Here is a 9,888-nt window from a genome sequence, read left to right as displayed (position 1 = left end):
CTATATGGCGGCGGTCTGTAAATAATCGAGTCTGGACCAGACAATCCAGTGATCAACAGCATGAGCATCGATCTGCGCAATTGGGAACCGATGACATTTGTCAACCAAGTCAGCGAAACTGACCACCCGATCCCGTTAGTCGCCTCTTACGACAAGATAGTCGCCTTGTTATGGCAAGCACATGGGTTGCTGAAGACCTATTCTACCCCGGATCTCGACAACTTGGACTTGGCCACTCCACCATCGTAAGGCTTCATAAAAGACATCAGTAGACAGGCAGCACCCGTGACCTTCAATGACCTTGGCAACAACGTGTTACGACGCTCCATCATGGATTGCCATATTGACCTTGTCCATATCAGTGATTGAACACTGCCGACTGCCAGGACTGCTGCACTAGTTCAAGGTTGACGTGGGGGGTCATCAGCGCTGACTCCATGCGACGCCGTCTACACGCTACAGGGCTCCATGCTCGACGTCCTTACATTGGACCAATTCTGACTGACAGACACCGTAATGAGCGTATACAATGGGCTAGCAGGCATTTTCAGTAAAGGTTACAACAATGGCTTGGTGTGGTAGTCACTGACGAGTCACGTCTTCATCTACGTAATGCTGACGGCCGATTACGTGTTTGGCGTAGACGTGGTGAACGTTATGCTGATGAGTGTGTGGCTCAGACAGACCTTTGGCTGGTGGGAGTGTCATGGCCTGGGGTGGAATAAATTACAATCACAGGACTGCCTTCATGTCTGTCAAGGGAGAGTTAATGCCCTTTATTACCAGAGCAGATTCTTCAGAATCACATCGTGTCTGTCTTCAATCACAACCAAGATGTCCATACTTTTTAACAGGAGAACGCACGGGCACACACAAGACTTTCCATGCAGTATCTGGCCCAGCAAAACATCCAGGTTATTCATTGACCAGCACAGTCGCCAGATGTATCCCCCCATGGAACACTTGTGGGACGAAATTGGTCAAAGTCTTTCGCGGCGACAACAGATGCGAAACATCCGGTAACTTGAGGATGCACTATACTGCAGAAGTGGAATGCCATCCTCAAGAACTCTATTCGGACGCTTATTGACTCAACGAGGAGACGTTGAAGTGCATGTGTCAATGCAAATGGCGGTCACACGCGATATTGACATTTTGATTTGACCCCACGTGTGTTTGATCCTTTCTGACTGTGGAACATTTCAATGAATGAGCGTCTTTTCTGTGTTGTTGTTTTTGTCAGTCGTCCATCTGTTATTATCCACTCAAAAAATATCAATTCCTTACACGTGCTTTTAATAATCTGAACTTTTATAAGTGGTGCGTTTTCAATGATGTTCAGTATATAATAATTATTAGTACTAGAGACTATGTTGTCATTCTCACATAGGGAAACTTGAATGAATGTGTATAGATACTTTAGTATCATTTTTCAGCTTTTCAAGACTAATAGGGCCAGTTCTGGTTCAAAATTGCGCGAACGCCAAATATGTCTTTACTAGACCGGACCAAGTGTACACCATGCTTGGCTGTCACAGCTGTTGTCAGTCGTAATAGTTGGGGATGGTTAGATCGGAAATTTGATATTCCTGCAGGATTATCAGTTCCTTACTGTCAACTGACAACCATGAGACCATTCAAGAGGGTATGAAACGTTGTTTGTCAACGAAAGCACTAGGTCTCGCGAAGTGCCGTGACCTACTTACGGACCCTATACTATGGCTCAAAGTTTGCAGAAGTAACAAAGATCCATATGTTGTAGCTCTCTATTTCCTGGAATACGTTGAAAGCATTGGAGGTACTGGAGACGCTGAGGGAGTATGTATAGTATCATCGTCATATAGTGACGTCTGTTTTCATTGCAGTAGACTATTTCTGATACGTTCAGACCATAATATACTATCCCCCCCCCCAAAAAAGAAACGCATAGACAGTTTGTATTGTTTTAAATCTATCAATTACCTATTGTGTTCAAGCAATCGTCAAAATATGTAACAAAAGTGGTGATAACATGATTTTACATAATTGCACAAGTAAAAAATCGACTCTACCTGAAAATGATGATTTAGATGAGATTTCGTACAAGGATTAAAAAGGCATCGCAACAGAAATCACGTTCCAGCTGAAATTGTGCATTCGTTTTGAGTGAGTTAATATTGAATGTCACATCGGCAATATCTCAGGCATATCGTGACGAAACAATTTATATAATACAAAAATGAAAACATTGTGAAGAGTTAAACCTGTCGACGATGGACAGTAAAAATACTAGAGTATCATAGATATGAACATAAAACTAGCATGTAAACTAAAACAGTGTAATTAAAGAAGACAATACAATATAAAACACGGGCTATAGATCGCCAGCATCTGAAGGTAGATCACCATACTAGGAACCTTGGGGACTCGCATTACTTTTGCTACCTGCATGGAACCTAGCTGGATTTACACCATACCTTCAGCCGCTGGCCATTCGTTTTGAAGGGGTTTCAAGGTCAAATCACTACGCCACGTCTTGACGCTGCAACACGAAACATCGCCATTGAAAGACTGCACGCTGGAGATTACCAATCTGCTGTTGCCAGGCGTCAGAATTTAGTCTGAGCACGATATCACGTCTTGCAGCTCGTTACAACCAAACAGCTATAACAAATGACCCTCCCCGTACAGGCAGACCTCGTGTCACCGCTGCAGCCCAAGATCGGTACATCCGGGTACTACATTTGCGTGATCGTACTGCCACAGGTGAGAGCACAGCAGCCAGGGTGCCGTGACTTCGGAGGATATCCGGTCAAACTGTACGGAACAGGTTGAGAGAGATTGGACTGAGAGCCAGAAGACCCTACGTCGGCACCATCGCGCTCAGCGTCTCCGTTATCTAAAATTATCCACTTGGTTGTATAGACATTACCTTCTTCTAAACTGATGTAAATATTCATATGCTAAAGTCTATTTGTGGACGAGTTATACATGTTTGAAAATAAAACATTTTCGCAACATATCTGAGTTATGCGTTTCATTTTTGCAATAGTATATTTATCCTACAGCCATGTAACATGTACAAAATATCGTTTAATTTTATTTTGGAAATCGAAAAGCTCGCTAACGACTATATGACATGTAAACAAAAATGGCGTCTGCCTCTCGACTGGATTTTTAAAATCAGTGAAACATATTCTGACAAGCTTAAAACTGCTATAATGTTTAATTTTGTTTAAGTTGAGTGTGCAAACTATGCAATGTATAAAATAGTTTAAATAAAGCAGTGATTGTCAGTAAATTAAATGTGTGCATAGTGAACTTTAAAGTGGCCTTCACACGGCAAACTAAAGTTTGATAACACATGTTGTCAAACTCCTTTTAAAAGTTGCCAACTGCCATTTGTTTAATAATACGCGTGTGGGGTGCATCATGTGGGTCAACATCAGTGGCAATCTGTTGGTGTTGTTGACACTGATTGTTTGTAGAAGGAGACCTCTGAACGTAGGCCGTCTGCTCAGGGGTTGACGCAAGGGTTGCCGGGTACATGGGTTCGTATGGTCGGGTACAAACAGGTACCTCCTCCTGGAATTGGCTGTCTACCAGTAGCTGTTGAATCATCGACTTCAGCATCTCTTTATGTCGACCTTCTGCTATCTTCCTCATGTGCGACGCTACGACCTGACCAAATAACTGAATGACTGACTGAGCATGGTTTTACACCGCTTTTAGCAAAGCAATATCACGGCGGGGGACACCAGAAATGGACTTCACACATTGTACCCATGTGGGGAATCGAACCCGGGCCTTCGGCGTGACGAGCGAACGCTTTAACCACTAGGCTACCACACCGCCCCACCTGACCAAATAAAGCATCGTAGGTAAAGGGGACCGCAGGTATTTCAGGTACATTCAGGATGCTAAGCAAACGTTATAAACTTAAAACCTTGGAATAACCTCAAATTGGAGGTTTTACCTATTGTAAAACCCGGTTAGAGGTTTTACTTTTTGAATAAAGACCCCTAACCGATGAAAAAGATAAAATAACAACTTTCTTCCGTTCTTTATTTAATGATTAACTACTTAAAGTTGAGAGTAACATGGAAAATCTTGTGCGAGTCAGTAGATGGTATTTCGGGTTGTGAACGAGCCTCTCCAACAGAACATCCTGGCTGTGGGTAGGTCTTTGTAACCATGGTTACGGTGGTTTGCGGGTGGGTCTCGGCTGGTTTTGACTTTTTCGCATACAGGACATCAGACACTGCAGCTTTCTGGTCCTCAGATGACCGTTTGTAAACCCTTACTGCCTCATGCGATGTCATAGTCAATGGAAATATTTGTTATTTAAACACATTCAACAAAGCGTTTTCAGTAAATTCTGTAGATGACACTTAGTTCCAAGATCAGATCAGATCATATCCATATTTCCGTTTTAAATAAGAAACTTGGAAATCATATTATACACTTTTTATTGTGAGTGAGTGAGTTTAGTTTTACGCCGCACTCAGCAATATTCCAGCTATATGGCGGCGGTCTGTAAATAATCAAGTCTGGACCAGACAATCCAGTGATCAACCTTGAGAGGCATATAGAAGTTGGTATTCAAGTATACGACAAAATGTTATGGATGTCAACTTCTTCTTTATGTATACACAACGTTTCTGGGCTATTCCTTGCCCCTTCGTCAGGCGAATGCTAAATAACAGATATACAGGATATATATACTAGTAATGTACATGAAGCCAGAGTGATTTTAAGCATGTATATACAATAAATAGGGGATTAACTCATTGGCTTCTATCATTTAATCACTTAATCCACTGTAACAACACCATATCTGCTTTTGTATATTTTAGTCTCTTTCATCTTACAATCCTCTTATAATCCCCTACATTCTTCTGATATAGTCTTGTAGCCGATGTTGCCCTGAGCGAATGATTTGTCTTCCTGCCCTATATGCCTGCCGTCTCTTCACGGTTCCTTGGAGTGTATTTGGACCAGGTGGCGTTGAGGAGAACCACTGGCCCTTTTTGACTTTCTTCAGGGGCTGAAAGTAGAAAGCTTTCGTCTTCCCTGCTACAGATTTACTGTAAAATTCAAATCTAAGTTGAAGTTAATTTTGTTGTAATTTTGTTTTAAATACAAGAATATATAAATTACCTTAAAAACGAATACCCTTTTTATTAAATTTGTATGTTTTAAATACAAGAATATATAAATTACCTTAAAAACGAATACCCTTTTTATTAAATTTGTATGTTTTAAATACAAGAATATATAAATTACCTTAAAAACGAATACCCTTTTTATTAAATTTGTAGTTTTTGATAACTTGCTACAGTGTAAAGAACCCGAACTCTTTAAACTCAAATGTCATAGAAGTCTAAAAAAAACTAGTCAAGATAAAGATCAAAACACTGATTAAGCTTTAATACATACGATAGACTTCTGTACTTCTGGAACAATCTGATATAACATCTAGACGGATCGGTAGGGTTGTCATAAGCACGAACCTCCTTCGGCTTAGGTTTGCGCTCCCTTAGCCCACCGGCGTTGTTCTTGGAGGTGTCTTCTTTGTAAAGAAGATAAGAACGTCCATTGCCATCCACAAAGGGTCCAGTTATTGGAGGGTTTATCAACAGGCGTAGATTCCGGTGCTCGTTTGGAGTCCTGAAAATTGAATTTTCATCGGGAGTTATTCAAAGTTAAATATGCCTTCAAATAATCGTAACCACGGGTCATAACTTACAAATTATTAATGTAAATGTTATAATAGTTTGGATATTTACGGTAAAATTAAAAATTAAATTTGAATATTTAAAGTAAATAGTTCAGGAGTCAGCATTTTGTACTGAACTGTCAAATATAAAATTGTATCCAACAACTGTTGTGGTGTCTCTTCGCCGAGTACTCGCTTCTCCCACAGAACATTTTCTTCTTCGTCTGTTATTTCCTCAGTTGACTTTCTACTCGATATGCCAAGACCAATCGCTGACCTTTCTTTCATTACGGCATCCAACGCAGACTTGGACTGAATGAAATCTTCACCCACAGAGAGATCCGCTCGTATGTTTTCGGCCCTCAGGTACGACTGCAGAGTTGCATGTAACGAATGCACAGTTTCAGATAGGTATCTCCATTGTGCTTCCTGGCTTCGAACACAAAGTATTTCAATGCAATACTAAGATTTAAATTTTTCTGCACCCATTTCATGAAATTCTTACTCAAACATTCCGCATGTTAAGGTTGCATTTCACCGGACGGTTCCGTCTTTCCTCTTGCCACCTTGAGAGGACGAAAATTGCCCAATCATACTTGTATCTGGTAGATTGTAGTACCCTCCTTGCAATTCTTGCTTCCAATTCAGTTTCGGACAAGGGATCGCCAAATCGATAATTAAATCATCACCGTCACTGTCTTCTTCTATGGGCTTTACAATTTCCGACTGAGTGACAAAATACTCATCTTAATCCATACTTCATGCGTTGCCGGAGTTGTCTGTGAAATGACGCGTGTACCATGGCCTTATACTGGGACCACGTCGTCGGAAGAGCGTGATGCACGAGCGTTTCGTGATGAATGTCTCAATAAAATGGAGGCGAAAGAGGACAGACCCGTTATAATGCACGATTTGGGGAATATAAAATAAAAATATATAATGAAACTATTGTCACTTAACGGTTCATAAGTGAGAGAAAACACTTGTCCTCGGTCTTCTGTGTATAAGAAAAACCTCAAGGTTGGGGAAAACCCAGAGGGCTTGTTTCCCTCCCTTGAGGTTTTTCTTATACACAGAAGACCTCGGAGGCGTGTTTTCTCCTTCCCAGACATCATGTCATCATCAGGTTTCTGCTTCTTGGAATGTAGGTGTAGAAGTGAAGGGAGGTTGGGAAGCGCCGGAAATATAATGGTCATCTACAAAACTGAGTGTATCCTCATCTGTTGGTGTCTGAGGATATAAAAGAGAGGTAAGAATGATAAATGAAAAGAATGATTAAATGTTTGCATTATATTCAACGTCACCTGGCAAGTGGGAGACAATTGCACATGATTTCATGATGAAGTGGAACTTTCCTAACTGCATAGCAGCACTAGATGGAAAGCACATCGCTATCAAAGCCCCAAAGAAAAGTGGAAGTGTGTTCTACAATCATAAAGGTCACTTAGGCATTGTCCTCCTGGCCCTAGTGGATGCCAAGTACTGCAGGCAGCCCTTAATGATAACACTCTTGGCATCCCGTTCCCTACTTGCCTACTTGGTGGCCATACAAGATTTCCCTATGTCATGATCGGCGATGAAGCATTTCCTTTAAAGGCAACTTGATGATACCATACCCAGCAATAAACCTTGACGATGCGCAAAGGGTTTTCAACTACCGATTGTCACGAGCTAAGAGAGTTAGTGAGAATGCTTTTGGAATCTTTGTTCACAGATTTCAAATTTTCAAGACGACTATCAACTTGGAATGGAATTACTGATAACGACCCTGACAATAGCAATACAAATGAAAGAGTGGGCGCATCTCTCGAGCTTCAAGAATATTTCTTAACAAATGGACAGGTTGAGTGACAGTGGGATTTAGTATAAATTGAACATACAAGATTTGACTGAGTCCTCCTTTGTTGTGCTTGCTGTCTTTTTAGGAAGTTATCAAGGACATGAAAGTAAGTCCATGTTGATTAGTACATGTCATCTGTTCCAGCTCCACTTTTCTTCGAGTTCTTAACTTTTCTATTCTCTTTGTTGTAGTATGTCCGCAGACTATTTATTTTTCTTTTGACGTCTTCTGGAAAGAAAACAGAAATGCCTTGAACAATCTTTTTATTCGTTTACAATGTAATTTTACTTAAAGGAATGTTTGATATATTTAATTATTTATTTATCATAAAAATTCATATTGATTACGTTATTTCCGTTTCAATAAAAATGTTAAGTGGCCCGTTAGTGGGCGATTTTCAACTACTGGTATATTTTGGTACACAGCTGAAGAAAATAAGAAATATCATCACACATATTCATAATATAATAACAACAACAACAAATAGATATACTATTTAATCCAAAACTTAATTATTCATAGCACTTAATAAAATCCTCCCATGGCATTGAAGCAGTCGATAAATACAATTGTTTCATGTCTAGTATTGTATGTGAGACCTGTAGTATGCTAATTATGTTTTGTTGCTATACAGAATGCTTTGATGACCACTTATACACAATCTGTCAGCAATTACTGATTGAGATTCGGTACAGTAATAGATGTTTGTGTTTTTGATTTTGATAATCATGCTTGTAGTTTTCATTAAGGTATATTTAACGAACAGATATGTGGCTTTAACACATGTAAACAAGTTGTATAGGCATATTGTATCAATATACTTTCCTAGTCACATTTGTGTTCTGCAGATGTAAACTATGCCGTTGATCATGAGTTCAGTTTTCGATCACCTGTTTTAGAAAAGTGATAGCTGTTCCTTGGTTGGTACCATGTAGTTCAACTATTGTTTCATATCATTCGTATTTTAAAATGATTGTAATTCCCTATTTACATTAGCAAATGCTGCCACTGAATTATGAGATCAACATTTTTATTCCAACAAATTGCACAACTCAAAATAGTCCTATATTGGAATTATAGTAAAAAAACATTTTCATAAGTTAATAAAATGTCAACCCTTTCGTATGAAAATAACAGGACATCCTTTCTAATCCAATTACATATGTTATTTATTAATATTGTCTACAACAAATCGTTCTGAGTTGACTTGTCACAATAACCCACCTCCTTTCATGTCCAATTTCTTAGACATTTCATCAAAGGCCCGATGTTTGGCATTCTTGTCTTTGTATCCAGCTGAGGATACATTCCAGAGGCATGGGTGACTTTGGACTTACTCTATAAACTGCAAAGTCGATCGCCTTTCTTCGTCAGACCATTGCCAGTTTGTAGGTCGAGTTGACTAGACGACCAAAACATCACGTGACAAGTTTGCTGACTGCGATTGGTTGTTTCTGAACAACACCAGTTTGACAACACTTCACACGTCAAACTCGAGTTTTGCAACACCGAAAGTGTGATGGAAAAGTTGGCGAGAAGAGAGACAGATCCTATTTCTCGACAACAGTTTGACAACTCTGAAATTTGGTGTTGGTGGCGAGTTGTTGGAATGTTCACACTCTAGAGCTCGAGTGTGACAACATGTGTTGTCAAACTTTAGATTGTCGAGTGAAAGCCGCTTAAAACATCTAAACGAACGGTTTTCGACGTCATACGAGTGTTAGCGATACAGCTTCTCGGCGGAGAGTTTGGCGGTTATCGTGGCAGCGGGTAACATTTGTCCAGTTGTCACCCTCCAGCGTCATCGACCAATGGAATTAAAATATTTTACATGAAGGTAAGATAAAAGATGTATTGGTGTGGCGGGATTCTTGGAGGCATAATATTATAACAATATTTTAAATTTAGGGCTCCTCGTTTTCAGTTGGATCTTATTTTTCCTCCACTTTTCAGTTGTTGGGGACTGTTTTATCATATAGATAAGTTCCTGCTTCTCCGTCCAACGCAGAATGTGTTTTAGTAACTACTGAGTCGTGCAACTGCGTCTTTACACTGTAGTAGAGAGGCGTTCATAGCTGCCACCATGTTCATTTTGAACATATCTTTATCTACTATCAACGGCAAAGATAATGTGTTTGAGCATGCGTTGCGAACTTACTTCTCTTTTGCCTCTGGCGGAAATGTACACTGGTGCAACGTTAGGGTTGGCTGCCGTCGGAGACCAAGTGGCGGTACACTATCTGCACCAGTTGAAAACAAACATCAGCACATCCTTTAGAGACACACATCTTCGACACCTTCTGGAAATAGTGACATTTATAAACTTATAACTCGTGGATTCACAAGCATC

The sequence above is a fragment of the Haliotis rubra genome, unplaced genomic scaffold, assembly GCF_003918875.1.
Source record: "Haliotis rubra isolate DU_JTF1 unplaced genomic scaffold, ASM391887v1 Scf549, whole genome shotgun sequence".
Lineage (NCBI taxonomy): Eukaryota > Metazoa > Mollusca > Gastropoda > Lepetellida > Haliotidae > Haliotis > Haliotis rubra.
Note: the sequence above shows the minus strand (reverse complement) of the source record.